Raw genomic sequence first — 17,927 nt, 5'->3', positions numbered from 1 at the left:
TGATGTTGTTAGTATTAATGACAGCTGCTTGATATCAAACCTGTACTGCACATGTTTCTCTTGCTGTACTGTGCATGCCAGTTGAAGGTTCAGGACGGTCTAATGGAGTAATTTCTGCACCTCTCCAGGTTCTTTTTTTTTTTTTTTTTAAGATTTTATTTATTTATTTGACAGAGAGAGAGAGACAGCCAGTGAGAGAGGGAACACAAGCAGGGGGAGTGGGAGAGGAAGAAGCAGGCTCCCAGCAGAGGAGCCCGATGTGGGGCTCCATCCCAGAATGCCAGGATCATGCTCTGAGCAGAAGGCAGACGTCCAACGACTGCCCCACCCAGGCACCCCGCCTTTCCAGGTTCTTAATTGAGAACAGAAACAAGGTACCAAACGTGGGACAAAGTGAAGTATTGAACTTTATAACTGGTAAAGGTAGATTGGAAATGTGGTGAGGATTCCAGTATTGCACTCTTCCTAGCAAGAAGTGAAAGCTCCCACATAGAAGTAGAACAGAAGAATCAGTTTTCTTTTCAATGCAGTGAGTCATGACACCTGCCATAGCCACAGTCCCTTCAGATGGAAACTTTGGGCAAGGAACTAGGCAGGCGTGTTTTAAACCATTTAACCCTCCCACCCTCCATTGGGCTTGAGAAGGGCATCTGAACTGACCTGTGGGCAGTCATTGTAGGAGATAGACCATTGCAAAGTGGTATTGATTTGGTTGCTTCAAATCTGGACTCCATATTTAACCAGCTGTATTAGCTAGAACAAATTAATCTTTTGAATGTAGTCCTTCATTTGTAAGGTGGGAATGTAATTAGTTCAGTGATTGTTGTGAATATAAACAAAAAGATAACTAGAATGCCCGCCGACGCTGTTTGGTTCACAGTAAGTGTTTAGTATATAATAGTAATAAAATAACTTATTTGTGAGTTATAGTGAGCTCTCAACCAACTAGATTTTGTTTAAATCTTTAAAAATTACAACTGCCCCATTAAACACAGTATATTTGTTACATTCCTAAATTATACTTTTAAGAAAACATGAATCCTTTCAAATTAGTGTTGCTGCTTTGATCTACTCATTTCCTGAGAGCAGAAGGCTATCATTGTTTTTATGCTGATGTGGTCTTATATTACAGACTTGACCATATGAATGTTACTCAGACCACGAGGTGTAGATTTTCATTTTCTTGTCAGAGTGAAATCTCAATAATGTTCTCTATATTTTGGGGGAAGGGAGCATATGGTCAGCTGTCATTATTGAATACTTATTTCTCAAGTGCCTTAAGTGCCATTTGAAGTAGCTTTAATTTATTTGAGCCAACATGTTAATATTTTGAAAGAGATGTGTTATTTATATTAGTGTGTAGCAGAAAGCATTGACCTTAAACTTTATATATGAATACTTTGTACATAATTATTGTTTAGTACATATTTGTTGACTGGTCTCTTGCTATACATTCATTTGCTCAGGTACATTAAGGGAGATCCTAAGGTACCTTGCTAAGATTTGAATATGTATAACAGGATAAATAGTCCCTTTATCTATAGAATGCAGGTCAAAACATAGATTTAATTGTATACAGTCTGTTTGACGCTAGAAATTGTAACAAAGTCTGGGATTCCTGGTACTAAATTGCATTATTCTTTGGGGAAAGAATTCTGAAGCTCTTCTTGAACCAGTTACTATTTATTGATTTGGTTTTAAAAATGTACTTGAAGAAAGCCTTTAAGTATGGTTTTGTCAAGTTTTCTAAGTTGTTTGCATTAGGCCTTTCCCTCCCAACTTCTTTCTCTCCCTCCTTTCCCTCTTTTCCCTCTCTTTCTCTGACATTTTATTAAAAAAATATTTTGCAGAAGTTACTCTGCTTATGAAGTATGCTAATACAAAATATTCACTTTGAAAGGTAGAAAATACCTCATAGTGGAACTGAGCTGAAAGGACAGTGGTTCCTCTAGGGCGTTTTGATGCATTACTGGTTGGAAACCAGAAAGTGAGAGGAGACAGGAACTAGAAGTTACTATTTAGACTGCTGGAAAATGCCTTGTTACTATAGTTAAAATGAAGATATTTTCATAGAACCCAGCCTTGGTCCATTGTGATGCTCTTGGATATCCCCACTGTCCAGACAGCCTCACCCTCTGACCACTCCTTTTCTTATTTTTAGGGTACATAGGAATGTTCTACAACATGTATAAGTACATCTTTTTGTCACCTGGGATTTGGGATACTGTTGTACTTTTGTGAAGCTGAAGGATATGGAGAACTTTTTTCCCCCAAAGTACATGCATAGTTACTGGATAACGGTATCTAAAACAGATTAGAATTTATTTCAGATTGTAGTACTTGAGTTTTATTTCAGGATATGTCAAATATGAGTTTCATGTCTGTGTTTCTCCAGCTATTTATTTTCATTGTTCTCTCAATAGGACACATTGAAGTATGTTCTTGGCTTATAGAAGTTTGACATACTTTATTTTTATTTTTTATATATATGTATATATTTTAAGATTTAATTTATTTATTTGACAGAGAGAGAGACAGCCAGTGAGAGAGGGAACACAAGCAGGGAGAGTGGGAGAGGAAGAAACAGGCTCCCAGCAGAGGAGCCTGATGCAGGGCTCGATCCCAGAACACTGGGATCACGCCCTGAGCCAAAGGCAGACGCTTAACGAGTGAGCCACCCAGGTGCCCCAGAAGTTTGACATATTTTGATAAAACTATGACAAATTGTAAAGGCTTCTTTTTTCCATTTTCAAACTTTTATCTTCTGCTTTGTCATAACATCGGTTGTTATTTTTTTTTAAGATTTTATTTACTTATTTGAGAGAGCACGAGAGCTAGAGAGAGAGAGGGCATACACACAGAGGGAGAGAGAGAAGCAGACTCCCCACTGAGCAGGGAGCCCGATGCCAGGCTCAATCCCAGGACCCTGGGATCATGACCCAAGCCTGAGGCAGATGCTTAACCAACTGGGCTATCAGGTGTTATTGAAGTGTGCTGGGACTATTATGAAAGGCTATTAATATTTCTCATATTAGGTACAAATTACTTAAATGGCACACACAAATAAAAAATAAAGTCAGAGATAGAATTTTAAGATGCTGAGATGGGCTCTGACTAGTGGGAAATAAATTATTTGTTAATATTGGAAAAAAAGTGCAGTTCAGATGTGGAGTTTACTCTGGTTTCTGTGCTGATTTTCTTGGAGATAATTTTCCATTTGTAGCACTTGGTTTAAAGGTGGTAATTTTGACATAAAATATTTGAGTTTTTATGTGATTTTCTTTGCTCAGAAGCAGGAGAGAATTTCTGCCTCATTTTTTGCCTTTAGGAAGAAAATACAACAAATAACATTTAGCTGTGTGTTAAAAAGATAAGCTGGAGAATTTAAGTGGGAAAAAGAAAACCCTAGACTTCTCAGTTTGTGCTTGGGTGTTGGTTTACCATTGGTTAAATTCCCAAGTGTAAACTTTGGGAATCAAGAAGGGATTGCTTGTAGTGTTTACTATGTTTATGGCTATGTATTTATTTTCTGGGCCTATTCATACCCATTAGGAACAGTTTTTTATTTTGTATTTATAACCTATGCTATGTTTTTTATGGTAGAAATACTTGCTTATTTTACTCTTATCTCAGCTGTAACTTAACTAGATGAAAAGAAAATACCTTTGGTTAAACTGAACTTCAAATCTCCCTGCAATATAGTAATATAAAAATGTCTTGGGAAAACCAGAATCTGTCTTCCCAACTTAATGGAGACTCTCATCTTGGACCATCTCTCTACCAACTTTTAGCTTATTAATCGATGGGATTAGACTGAACATTTTGTATATTTGTACTTGCTTGAATGTTTTAGACTATTGGCATACTTTTATATATTTGAAGTTTAGTTTTAACTGTGGCCTTAAAATGTAACAGTAGGGGTGTCTGGGTGGCTCAGTTGGTTGAGCATCTGACTCTTGGTTTTGGTTCTGGCCCAGAGTCTACTTGTCCCTGTCCCTCTGTTCCCCACCCTCCCCGCCCCCACTCACATGCTCATGCGTGCACGTGGGCTTCCTCTCTTTCTCTCTCAAATAAATAATCTTTAAAATGTAATAATAGTTATACTTGTGAGCCAGGGAGGTCACTTCACTCAACTTTTGTAACCTAAAGCATTTTATAACTTAGTGGGATTTAGTTTCAGGATAAAATTACCAATCAGTATAACTAGTTAGATCTTTCTTTTATATCTTTCTTCCATCTTGTTTATAAAAATCAGTACAGAGTTAAAAATTGTTATCCTAATGATTGAAGTTGTAGAAAGCCTGGAGTGTTTGAATTTGGGTAAGATTAATTGTAGTGGCAGATATTTTGACTAGAGATGAGGGTCACTTTTTCTTTTTTTCTCCTTGAAAGCATCAGATTATGAAGGCTGTTTCCTAAGATTTTGGAAGTAATTATTGACTGAATGTGTAGTGAAAAAATGAAACTTCTGAAATCCAGTAACGAATGGTTCTCTTTTAACGTCATTTTCTTTTTGTTTTATTTATGTAAAGTTTACAAAAACACCTGCATGCTTTGTGACTTGTGGTGTGATTTAAGGAACCGGTGGTAAGAGCTGTTCAACCTCTTATAGATGAATGCTTCCATTTGTGAACCTGGTATGTGCAACTTGTGCTGTCCTTTTAATTCCTGTGTTTTGAAATATTCTCATTTTTATTTTGTATTCAAGGTCAGTAACAGCTAGGATTAATGGTTTGCTCAAGAGTCTAAGCAGTGTTTTTGGGGAGTGGGGGAGAATTGTTTGGAAGGGATAAACTTTTTGTTTTCCTTTATTTTTATTTCTTTTTTTAAAGAAGATGAGTGTGCATGCATGGGTGGGGGCGGGAGGGTCAGAGGGAGGGAGAGAGAGAATCTTAAGCAGGCTCCACGCCCAGTGCAGAGCCCCGCCTCATGATCCTGAGGTCATGACCTGAGCTGAAATCAAGTGTTGGACTCTTAACCAACTGAGCCTCCCAGGCACCCCTGTTTTCCTTTATTTTTAAAGAGATCAGATAATGCACAAGGTGTATATGGCAAATTGAAAAGCTGCAGAGAACCCCTGCTTTACTGTAAGTATTAGGGCATGGAGAGCCCACAGATTTGACTCATCTCTAAGTTTCCATTCTGTAGTATGAAGTGTATAGTAGATGTCCAGTAAATGTTGGAATTAATGAATCCATGGCATGCACATTAAACACAATTCTTTGGCATCTTTTGGGCAAATATTTAATAATTTTTATTCCATTTTTGGGGGTCATCTTCAGGAATTATGACACATTATAGTTCCATTTTCTCAAAGTTGGAAAGTCATGACTGGCCTTTTATAGAAATTTTTAGTTTTTATCCAATGTTCCATGTTCTTGTACTTTTGTTAACCAATTAATCATTTAAGCATTTCTCAATTCAAAGATGGAGTGACTAGTTTCTGATTTCCAAGGTTATTCCAACTCTTAAATATAGGAACTCTGTTTCCATCTCTTCCTCCCCTGCCCTTCTTCAACCTGGATATATCACATAGTAAATTCCCTAGGTTTTAAAGTATGGAATATTTCAAGACTGGTACTTTGGAGTGGATGTGGGTTTGCATCTCATTTCCATTCCTTACTGGTTGTGTGGTTCTTGGGTTGGTTGTGTAATTCCTTTTTAATCTCAATTAACAAATTAATTAACAAATACCAAGCTCCTGGCAGAGCAACTGACAAATAGCAAAATGGTAAATGCTAGTACTAACTACCAGCTATGTTTACTAGTACATTTACTAAAGGGAAAGCAGAGTTAGTTGTGCAAGTTTAGGATGTGTTTGCAATTGAGGATTAAAGAAGATTGTACAATTGGTAAAATTGTGGCAGCATAGTGAATTTCTATTTTTGAGGTATTGTGGACTCTCTAAATTTGTGTTCTGGGTATAGGCTACTTTTTTTCTCTTAAACTCAACATTTTAAAAAGGTCCTTGAAATGAGAACTAAAAATCTGAGGAATAGTAGTTGCTGAACTCTTAATAAATCTTGATTTTTATCTTTGTTGTTCTTTGAGGGATTATTGAGAAAGAAAAGTATATAGCATAGTGCCTGCAGCATGATAAGCTTAGTAAGTGTTAGTAATTTGTGTGTGTGTGTGTGTGTGTGTGTGTGTGTGTGTGTGTGTGGTAGTGGTGAATACTACTCTGGGCGGACTGCTGTACTAGTTTTGCATCTTTGGATAAGTCATTTAGTGTTCTGTTGTTTCTTCATTTATAAAGATGAATTCATCTTAGCTCTGCCTTATATTGGGAGGGCTAAATGAGATGGAATGTAAAGTGCATAGTAAAAAATAAGCACTCACTTAATGTTAGATATTATTATTGTATGCATTTTCCTTTGAAAGGCATTATTCCAGAGTGGGAAAAGCAGGATCTTTGGAGTCTGGTTGAGTTGATTTAAGTTTTGCCTCAGCTGTATACTAACACTGACCTTGGGCAAATTACTTAACTATTCTTTTCCTGTTTTCATATCTATAAAATGAGGATAATAGCTACCTTGTAGAGTTTTCAGAAGTATAATAAATACATAGATACTCAGTAAATGGTAATTATTATTGGCATCATGCCTGTAATTCAGGTCAATAGTGTTTTCTTGGCAATGTGAGCCAGCTGGCTAGATTTTTTTCCTTGATACTGATGGCTATCTTAATTGAGGACTTAGTCTACAATCAAGTCAATTATGCTTTTTCTATAAAAATAAGACTTCCTATAACAGCTTAAAATTTACTTATTTATAGTATTTTTATATGAAATGCAAATTTATATTAGAGTATACTTTTCTGTGTTTTCTTATTTATATTTGTAGAACAGAGGCAAAAGCAACATCTGTTTGGGCTTGAGACAAAGAGATGCTATTCTCACTTCCCCTGGATGCTTTCTATACTATGTATCCTGGAAAAGAGAAATCCTGCTCATCTGAGGTTGTTTCTAGGATGTTGAGGCTTTATAGAGAAGTGACAGTCATCTGTTATTTGGGGGAGACAACACAGAATTTGTATTGCCTAAAAAACAGAGAATTCCTAATCAAAAGTGTCAGGTGACTATTGTCACATTCTTTATGGTATGAACAAAGCTGTCGGTGGGATCAGGCAGCTCACCTTCCAGGCTAGGTCTGCAAAGGCACGAGCAGTTTTCCCATGAGACGATCCAGCCATTAGAATTTACTGAGCACCAGTGACTAATCTGAAAAAAACAGATGATCACCCACTCTGAAATGAAGCTACAGCAGGCTGTCACAAGTTTGCAGACGTACAGACTGTTTATGGAGAATATTACCGAAGGGTCTGCATATTCATTCAGATATTCAAATCTCATGGCTTGTTAGGATGACAGAGTTTGTACCTATGTCCCCTTCCTCCTTTTTTTTTTTTTTTTTGAGAAAAGAAGTCTTGGAACATACAGAAACTGTAGCTTAATAATAGATTCTTGGTAAATACCAAACTTCTGATGAGTAACAGTCATTTTACATATATTTTCCTTATCTTTTTGGAAGGTTTTACACATAAATGTCTGTTAATATGGATTTTTTTGAGATATAATTCACATACCATAAAATTCATCATTTTAAAGTGTAGAGTTGGGTGGTTTTAGATGTTCATAAGTTGTATACTACTAATTCCAGGTAGAGCATACATATCTTTTACCATATTTAGATGAACTTACCTCTGATTTTCTTTTCTTCTTTATGGAAACCTTATTTTGTCTTTGGGACTTTTTGTAAGTCATTTGGAGTTCTGTAGTTTGTTCAGAGTGGCGGGTTGAGCATCTGAGTTTTTCATATTAGTCATTGGTGCCCAGGAAATCTTAACAGCTGGATCTTCTCTCTCTTTTTTATTAATTTTTTTAAAAAAATTATTTTAAGTAGTCTCTACACCCAGCGTGGGTCTTGAATTCACAACCCCGAGATCAAGAGTGGCATGCTTTTCTGACTGAGCCAGCCAGGCGCCCCAGCTGGATCTTCTCTTGAGGGAAAACTGTGTTACCAGTTTCAGGAAGTCCTCAAACATCTATTTCTGCATTAATTTCATTTTTATTCTATTTCAGAATAAGAGAAGATGGAAAATAATATCATTTTGGGTGACTTTGCCATAAGGCTGAGTGATGGTGGTTCTTTGACAGTGGAGCATTTGTTTGATGACTTAATTATTCACTCCTTCCTCTTGCATGACTAATTAAGTTTTAATATAAAAGTTATTTTTTATAGACCAACTAAAGATGATTTTCCTAAGCGACTCATGATACTGTCATTGCAAGCATTTTATAAACCTCTGTAGTTCTCTTAAATAATTACCTTCATTTTTAGGGAAGCTTTACCTTTCCATCTGAAAGATTTGTACAGGGCATTATAATTTTCCAACTCCTTTACTTTCCTTGTCATTGAAAATAGGTATTTGTTTTTATATATAAGTAGATAGAGATCAACAGTACTTACAGAATTTAGCTTTGTCTACTTTGTCTAACTTATATGTCTTAATAGTAGATTCTCTGAAAAACAATTTAAGTGTTATATTCCATTTTATTGGTGTTTTTGACTCAAACTTAAATGTAGTTCTCATTAGCCGCAAAGCATGTCTCTTTGGGTTCTTTAGCTTCTAGTGAAGTCAAAACTAGTTTCGTTTGTTTCTTTCTCCCTCTGTCTCACTCTCTTTCTTTACTTCCCTTCCTTTTCCTTCCCTTCCCTTCCCCTTTTCCTTCCCCTTTTCCTACCCTTCCCGTTTCCCTTCCCTTCCCTTCCCTTCCCTTCCCTTCCCTTCCCTTCCCTTCCCTTCCCTTCCCTTCCCTTCCCTTTCCTTTCCTTTCCTTTCCTTTCCTTTCCTTTCCTTTCCTTTCCTTTCCTTTCCCTTCATCTGACACCTGCAGTCGCTTATAGGTCTTATATCTATATGTCATACTGTCCAGAGGGAGGACAGCCTCTCTTTCCTCTCCACTATATTCTCTTGTGGGTTTAATCTGATGAGACAGTTTGGTTCTTATATTCTTTCGTGTACTGTTCTTAGGAAATTGCCATGTTAATTGGCTTAAGACTTAGTGCTCCTCTTGGAACAAAGTGTTACAGTAAAAGATATTAAGTTAATTGGCTTGGAGTTCAGTTAGAGACATGCCCTCTCTCCTCCTCCTGCATCCTTATCCCCGCCTCCAGAGGCTAGGGTCTGGGGTTGGTGTATAACTGAGGGAGAGATAGAATGCATGCTAGAAAACATAATATGGTTGTTGGTCATTTTTTTTTTTAATGTCCTTTATTTCGTTTTTGATTGGAGTATTCATCCCCCCCCAACCAACAGCTTGTTACATATTTAGGATAGTACCATTTTGTCATGTTTCAGACTTTTGCCTTTACATGTTGCTTATATTATTTGATATGCAGAAGTCTTAAATTTTTATGAAGTTAAGTTTATCAGTCTTTTTCTTTATGATTTCTTCTTTTGCATTATGCTTATTTCTTCCCTACCCTGATGTCAGAAATACTCATTTTTTTTCCTTGTCACTTAACAAAGAACCAAAATCCTTTGACATTTGTTTGGAGTTCGGTTTCTGGTAGGTATCACATTTAATTTTTTCCCTAATAGCCAGTTGTCCTATCACCTTTTTTTTTTTTTTTTAAAGATTTTATTTATTTCTTTGAGAGAGAGTGCGCGCGCGCGCGCGAGAGAGTGCATGAGCAGGGGGGAGGGACAGAGGGAGAGGGAGAAGCAGACTCCCCGCTGAGTGGGGAACCTGACCCGGGTCTCAGTCTCAGGACCCCAGCATCATGACCTGAGCCCATGGCAGATGTCTAACCGACTGGGCCACCCAGGTGCCCTGTCCCATCAACTTTTATTGAATATTCCCTCCTTCCACTAATGTTTTCTTCCAGATGTTGATACTATATATGTATTTACGGAGTATGTAAAAGTTGAGTTTTTTACGTGTTTTTTACGCATATTCAGTCCTCATAACAAGCCAGTGATATTGGTGTTATATCACAGTTTTACAGATGAAAATATTGAGATACAGATACGTTTGATGTTTAGTTTAAGATCACATTAGGCTCAGGAACTAGAATTCAAACCCAGGCAGTCTGACTGTAGAGCTCATGCCTTTAAACACTATCCTAAAGGTTAGATTATTGTGTCAAGTTTTACAAGACCTTTTTTTCTTTTAAGTAATCTCTACACCCAACATGGGGCTTGAACTCATGACCCTGAGATCAAGAGTTGCATGCTGCACTGACTGAGCCAGCCAGGCACCCATTCAAGAATTTCTGTTTTTAAATTTTGATGGAATCAGATTGTACCTGTAAATCAGTTGGCATCTTTACAATATTTAGTTACATAATGGTCTGTTTTCTGAATTCTCTTATTCTGGAAAATTATGTGTATCTCTGTTTATTGGAGTTTTTAAGTACTTCAGTAGAATTTACTAGTATTTTTTATAAGTTTTCTCTATGTAAGAAGTTTATTCTTATTTTATTAGCTATCTGAATGGGTTCCTCTCACCTTCTTTTGAGTATAATGAGATGCTCTGGCCTAAAAAAAAGCTATTGAATTTGTATATTTTGTATCTGGCAGGCTTGCCTAAAACTAAAAACAATACTGAATATTTCCTATTTTCATAGAGACTGTATTTCAGAAAATGTTAAAAAAATAAATCTCTAATAATTGATTTATGTGTGTTGGGGCGGCAGGTGTATTCTGTTAATGTAACTAAGAAAATGTGAAAACTCCAGATAACAGATACTCCTTTTAGGATGAAATTAAATCCTGTAGCTGGTTGAGATTCTTTCCAGGGATTGAGGGTCCCTGGGGAGGGAGGCCCAGTCACTTTCTTACTGTATTGTTGGCCAGGAAGCTTTTGGATGGGATCCCACACCTGTCCGTGGTAGTGGTGAAGATAGGCATTTTACCTAATGGGCAGTGCTGCAGAGAAGATCTGGCCTTTTCCCTCTGGGGTTGATGGTGTTACCATAGAAGAGCAGGAAATAATCTTTGCCCTATGGATCTGAATTATTGCATTTGGCAAAAGAAAGTCAGGCAGAGAGTGTCATTATATAAAATACAAAACTATCAAATGTGTGAGAGTAGAGAAACATTTGTAATAATAATGACTAGCACTGTTTTGTGTACTTAATATATCCTAAGAACTCTGATTTTTTTCTGAACTCTTACTAGTTTTAATAGTTTTTCAGTTGATGCTTTCAGATTATGACAGTTTATACAATAATATTACTATAAAGGTATTTGGGAACAAAACCAGAAATATTTTGATATGTACCATTCTCATTTTTACATTTTAAATAGTCTGTGATTGTAGATTTGATGTCTTTATTATCCTGAGTATTTAGTGCTTTTTAATTTCATTCATTCAATACATATTTACATAGTGCTTACCATGTGCCAGACATTCTTTTAGGTGCTGGGGAAGCAGCCGTGCCCCAGATAGATTATATGTTCTAGTCAAGATTGAGGAATGTTTGTCAATAAATGAGCAAATAGGATCCCCTCTACAGGATATAAACTCTAATTGGTATTTAGGTGTATTTTTGTCCGAGAAGTATCCTAAGCAATATCTACTCTAAAAATTGTCTTTTTTTTTTTTTTTTTGGTGGGGTCTAGAATATACTCTTTTGAAAATGAACCTTTATGTTTGGCCAGAATGATAGTTCAGTATTTCTGTACACATCTGTTAATGAATCATACCAATTAAACTCCATATCCATATCCTCATTTCTTAGGCATTTGATCTGTTCACAGCTAAGTTGTCTTCTGCTTGAATTGTGTATCTATCAATGTTCCATTGTGTTTTGAACAGTTTTTGCTTTATGATTTGATATTACACTATTTGGTGTAAAGAGGCTTTCGACTAAGATTTTCAGTGTGGGTTGTACTACTTATCAATATAAAAGACCTTGTTTATCTTATTTAATGCTTTTGGTCTCAATTACACTCTGATTTTGAATCTACCAATCTCAGTATCCTTTTTGTTTTAATTTGCTGATAGGATGTGTGCTTTTTTTTTTTTTTTTACCTTTCCATGTACTTTTGTTTTGGTATGTCTTTTAGAAGTATATATTAGATTGAACCACATGAAATTATAATTTTTATAGATCAAAAAAAGGCATGTATTGGTGATTTCATGTGGTCCAACCATGGTTGGTCTTTTTTTTTTTTTTTTTTGGTACTCATTATATTTTGATCCCATATAAGAATCTTTTAATAGGTGGATGATACAGATACTTATATTTGTTGTTCTAATAAGCACATTACTTGTGATAACTCATTTTGTATTTATAGTAGTTCTGTGAAATGGGTACAGTTATCCTCCCTATTTTATATCTGAAAAAAAATTAAGAGTTAGGGAGATGAAGTTATTTGCCCCAGGTCATAAAACCGGTCAGGGTAGAAGTTATGATTCAAAATCAGTCATTCTCAGTGTCTGGCTTGGAATCAACACTGACCAGCTTGGCTTTGGCACCTATTAAATTGAACTCTGAATGAGGATTCGATTGGTAGTAATAGTGATGGTGGTGAATAAATCTGCAGGAATAGGCTTCAGTTAATTCTAAAGCCTGAGCCTTTCAGTAGGATTATACATCTCAGGGACTGATTCTAGGAAATTGACCTGTTGGTTCTGTACTGCTCCCCGGGAAAAGTGCTGAGATTATCATCACTTACCTGGCATGCCCTAGAGAGTCTTTTTTTTTTTTTTTTTTTTTTTGTTAGAAGTAGGCTCCATGCCCAGTGTGGAGGCCAGTAAGGGACTCGAACTCACAACTGTGAGATAAAGACCTGAGCAAAGATGAAGAGTCAGACCCTTAACTGACTAAGCCACTCAGGCACCCCTAGACACAGTTTCTTCAATAGTCAGGAATGGCTGGGAAGTTATAAAAACAGTAAGCAATGTGAAGAGACAGAACAGATTAGAGTTTGCTGGGGGGAAAGAGAAATGGGGAGTGACTGCAAGTGAGTAGAGAGTTTCTTTTTTGGGTGATGGTGATGGTTGTACAACCTTGTGAATATAGTAAAACCCACTGAATTGTTTTAAAAAAGAAGAGAAAAGAGCATTGCGAGCTTTCTGGCAATTGCTGCGATACTTTGGTGGGGATTGAAGGTCAGGGGAGCTTGCCCCTCTTATGCGGAGAATGTATCTGACTTACAACTTGATTTTATTTTATTTTTTAAAATAGGCTTTATGTTTCAGAGCATTTTTAGGTTCACAGCAAAATTGAGCAGAAGGCACAGATTTTTGCATATACCTTCTGCCCCCACATATGCATAACCTCCCCCTTGTCAACATTCCTGAAAGGGTGGTACGTTTGTTAAAACTAATAAATCTACATTGCCACATGATTACTATTCAAAGTCCATAGTTTACATTAGGGTTCACTATGGCGTTATATATTCTTTGAGTTTGGACAAATATATAATGACATGTATCAGCCATTTTAGTATCATAGAGTAGTTTCACTGCCCTAAAAATCCTTGGTGGTCTGCTTTTTCATTCCCCCTCCGCAGCCCTTGGCATTGATCTTTTAACTGCCTGTATAATTTTTCCTTTTCTAGCATGTTATATTGTTGGAATCATACAGTGTGTAGCTTTTTTAGACTGGTTTCCTTCACTTAGTAATATGCATTTAAGTTTCCTTCATGTCTTTTCATGACATGGTAGCTTATTTCTTTTTAGCTGTTAATAGTATTTCATTGTCTGAATGACCACAGTTTATCCATTAACCTACTGGAGGACATCTTCGTTGCTTCCAAAGTTTGGTAATTATCAGTAAAGCTTCTCTAAACATCCATGCGCAGGTTTTTGTGTGGACATTATTTTTCATCTCGTTTTGGTAAACACCAACGAGCTCAGTTGCTGCATTGTATGGTGAGAGTATGTTTCATTTTGTAAGAAACGGCCAAAATGTTTTGCATAGTGACTGTCCCATGTTTTATTCCTCCCAGTAATGAGTGAGAATTCCTGTTGCTCCACATTCATGCCAGCATCTGGTCTTGTCAGTGTTCTGGGTTTTAGCCCCTCTGATAGGTGTGTAGTGGTATTTCATTGTTTTAATTTGCATTTCTCTGATGACCTATGTGGAACTTCATCTTATTTCATATGCTTCATTTTCATATGCTTATTTGTGATGTGTATATCTTCTTTGATAAGGTGTCTGTTAAGGTCTTTGTCCATTTTAAAGGTCAGGTTATTTTCTTATTGTTGAGTTTTGAGAATTGTTTGTATATTTAGGTTAACTGTTTGTTGTCAGATATGGCTTTTTCAATATTTTCTCCCAGTCTGTGGCTTGTCTTTTCATTCTCTTTTTTTTTTTTTTTCAAGATTTTATTTATTTATTTGACAGAGATAGAGCCAACGAGAGAGGGAACACAAGCAGGGGGAGTGGGAGAGGAAGAAGCAGGCTCCCAGCGGAGGAGCCCGATGTGGGGCTCGATCCCACAAAGCCAGGATCACGCCCTGAGCCGAAGGCAGACGCTTAACCGCTGTGCCACCCAGGCGCCCTGTCTTTTCATTCTCTTAGCAGTATCTTTTGCTGAGTGGAAAATTTTAATTTTAGTGAGGTCAAGTTTATCAGTTTCTTTTATGGATCATGCCTTTGGTGTTGCATCTAAAAAGTCATCACCAATCTGTAGGTCATCTAGATTTGCTCCTATGTTATCTTCTATGAGTTTTACAGTTTTGATTTTACATTTAGGCCTTTGATCCATTTGGAGTTAGTTTTTGTGAAGGGGGTAAGGTCTGTGTATAGATTCATTTTATTTTCTGTTCTTTTGCCAGTAGCATACTATTTTGAATACTGCATTTTTACAGTAAGTCATGTAGTGTCAGTTCTCAAATTTTGTTCTTCAGTATTGTAGTGGTTATTCTGGGTCTTTTGCTTCTCTTTATAAACTTTAGAATTAGTTTGTTGATATCCACGGAGCAGCTACCTGGAATTTGAATTGGGATTGCATTGGATCTCTATATCGAGTTGGGAAGAACTGGCATCTTAGCAATATTGAGTTTTCCTATAGAAGAACATGGAATATCTCCCGTTTCTTTAGTTCTTCTTTGATATCTTACATCAGAGTTTCTTAGTTTTTCCTCATATACATCTTGTAAAGTAATTTTTTAGATTTATACTTAAGTATATAATTTTTTTGGGTGTTATTGTAAATGGTATTATATTTTTAATTTCAGATTTTATTTGTTCATTACTGGTATATAGGAAATAGATTTTTGTATGTTAACCCTGTAGCCTGCCACTTTGCTGTAATTGTTTATTACTTTTAGTAGTTGGTCATTTCTTTCAGATTTTCTGTATGGACAATCATGTCATCTGTGAATATATTCTTTATCAAGGTTGAGGACATTTCCTTTATTCCAGTGTACTGAGAGTTTTTATCATGAATTGGTGTTAGATTTTGTAAAATGTTTTTCTCCATCTATTGATAAAATCATGTGATTTTTCTTTTGTAGCCTGTTGATGTGATGGATTCCATTAATTGATTTTTGAATGTTGAAACAGTTTTACATACCAGATTTTGCAACCGTTGCCCAGAGGACACCTCCAGACTGCCTGGTCAGGTGGCCACAGGGCTTATTTATGCTTGTGGTTTCACAAGACTGTATATTTGTATACTTGGAAGGCTGCTGCCTGAGGATCTGGCTTCCAATCAGCCTGATTCTCAGTGCTAAGACCCCCCCCCCCCCGTCCAGTTTTGGGCACAGGTATTGGCACATCCTCAACAATTGGGACCTATTAAAAATAAAATAGGCTGCTTGGACAATCACAGAGGTTCAAGAGACAACCAAAAACTACAGTTTGGTTGAATGGTAAGATTCATTTCCTACATGAGGCCACTCCTTCAAGAATGGAAGAGTTGGCAGATTTATCTCATACATTGGAACAAACACAGGGAGTTAAACAAAATGAGGAAAAAGAGGAGTATGTTCCAAATGAAAGAATAAGATAAAACCTCAGAGAAAAAGTTAATGAAGTGGAGATAAGTAATTTACATGATAAAGTGTTCAAAGTAATGATCATAAAGATGCTCACTGAACTTGGGAGAAGCATATGAACACAGTAAGAACTTCAACAAAGACAAAGTATAAAGAAGTACCAAATAGAAGCCACAGAGATGAAGAACACAATAATTGCTCTGAAAAATATAATAGAGGGGTTCAAACAGCAGATTAGATGAAGCCGGAGAAAGGATCGGTGAACTCAAATTTAGGGCAGTGGAACTCATTTAATCAGAGCCGCAAAACAAATGAAAAAGTGAAGCTAGCTTTAAGGGACCTATAAGGCAACATCAAGTGGACTAACATTCATATTGTAGGGGCTCCAGGAGAAGAGAGAGAGAAAGGGGCAGAAGACGTATTTGAAGAAATTGGTGGCTGAAAACTTTCCTAACTGGGAGAAGGGAATGGATATTTTGATCCAGGAGGCCAAGAGAGTTAGGAAAAGATGAACCTGAAGAGACCCTAACTAAGACACATTATGATTTAAAATGTCAAAAGTTAAAGACAAAGAGACTCTTAAAAGCAGCAAGAGGAAAACAATGTGTTACATATAAAGGAACCCCCATAAGATTATCAGATTTTTTAGCAGAAACTTTGCAAGCTAGATTAGAGTAGTGTAATATATTCAAAGTGCTGAAAGAAAGCAACTTCACCCTGCAAAGTTATTCAGAATTGAAGGAGAGATCAAGAGTTTTCCAGGGGCGCCTGGGTAGCGCAGTTGTTAGGCGTCTGCCTTCGGCTCAGGGCGTGATCCTGGCGTTCTGGGATCGAGTCCCACATCGGGCTCCAGTCCCACATCAGGCTCCTCTGCTGGGAGCCTGCTTCTTCCTCTCCCAGTCCCCCTGCTTGTGTTCCCTCTCGCCGGCTGTCTCTCTGTCACATAAATAAATAAAAAATCTTAAAAAAAAAAAAAAGTTTTCCAGACAAGCAAAAGTAAAGGAGTTCATCATACTAAACCGGCTTTATAAGAGCTTTATAAAGGAACTTAGTTAAGCTGAAGAGATAGGACCCTAGGTTGTAACAAGAAAGCATATGAAAGTATAAATCTCACTGGTAAATGTAAATATATAGTAAAGGTAGTAGATTAATCACTTACAAAGCTAGTATGAAAGTTAAAAGACAAAAATAGTAAAAATAACTATTACTACAATTTTAGTTAAGAGATATACAATATAAGATGTAAAAGGCGACACCAAAAGCAAAAGGTAGAGTAGGGGAGAGTAAAATATAGAGCTTTAGAATGCATTCAAACTTAAGTTGTTTTCAACTTAAAATAGACTGTTACTGATTGTTATATATAAGCCTCATGGTAACCACAAAGCAAAAATGTATGGCGCATACACAAAAGATAATGAGAAAGGAGTCTAAGCATACCACTAAGAAAAACCTCATCAAACCACAAGAGGAGAAAGGAACAGAGAGGACCTACAAAGCAGCCAGAAAATAACAAAAAGACAGTAAGTACATACCTATCAATAATTACTTTAAATGTAAAGGGACTACATTTTCCAGTAAAAAAGCACAGAGTGGCTGAATGGATAAAAAAAGAAGACCCATTTATATGCTGCCTGCAAGAGACACACTTCAGATGTAAGGACACAAACAACTGAAAGTGAAGGGATGGACAAAAGATACTCCATGCAAGTCTCTGACTTGCCTACACTGAGCCTCAATTACGGTTCAAGTTTTCCTACTCCAGCATTGGTTCCCATGGAGGTTTCTTCTCCAGGGGGTTATGATTCTCTGGATTTACCTATCAGTCTGTTCAATTTTGGGGGCAGTAGTTTGCCCTGTTACCTCACCTCTCTTTTGGAGCTAAGAAGGGTTGTTGATTTTTCAGTCTGTGTAGCTTTTTACTTAATAGGATGAAGTGGTGATTTCTAAGCTTCCTAATATGGGGCAC

General features: G+C 36.7%; 1 protein-coding gene across 2 annotated transcripts in view; it reads left to right on the top strand.

Moving 5' to 3' along the window:
- RABGAP1L (RAB GTPase activating protein 1 like) overlaps nucleotides 1-17,927 on the top strand; it is a 716,315-nt gene that overhangs the window by 21,778 nt on the left and 676,610 nt on the right. The gene's annotated exons all lie outside the window — the stretch shown is intronic.

The sequence above is a fragment of the Ursus americanus genome, chromosome 2 (genome assembly GCF_024610735.1).
Source record: "Ursus americanus isolate L20-20 chromosome 2, mUrsAme1.1.p, whole genome shotgun sequence".
In the NCBI taxonomy this organism is placed as follows: domain Eukaryota; kingdom Metazoa; phylum Chordata; class Mammalia; order Carnivora; family Ursidae; genus Ursus; species Ursus americanus.
Note: the sequence above shows the minus strand (reverse complement) of the source record. Positions and strands in the feature narration are given on the sequence as shown.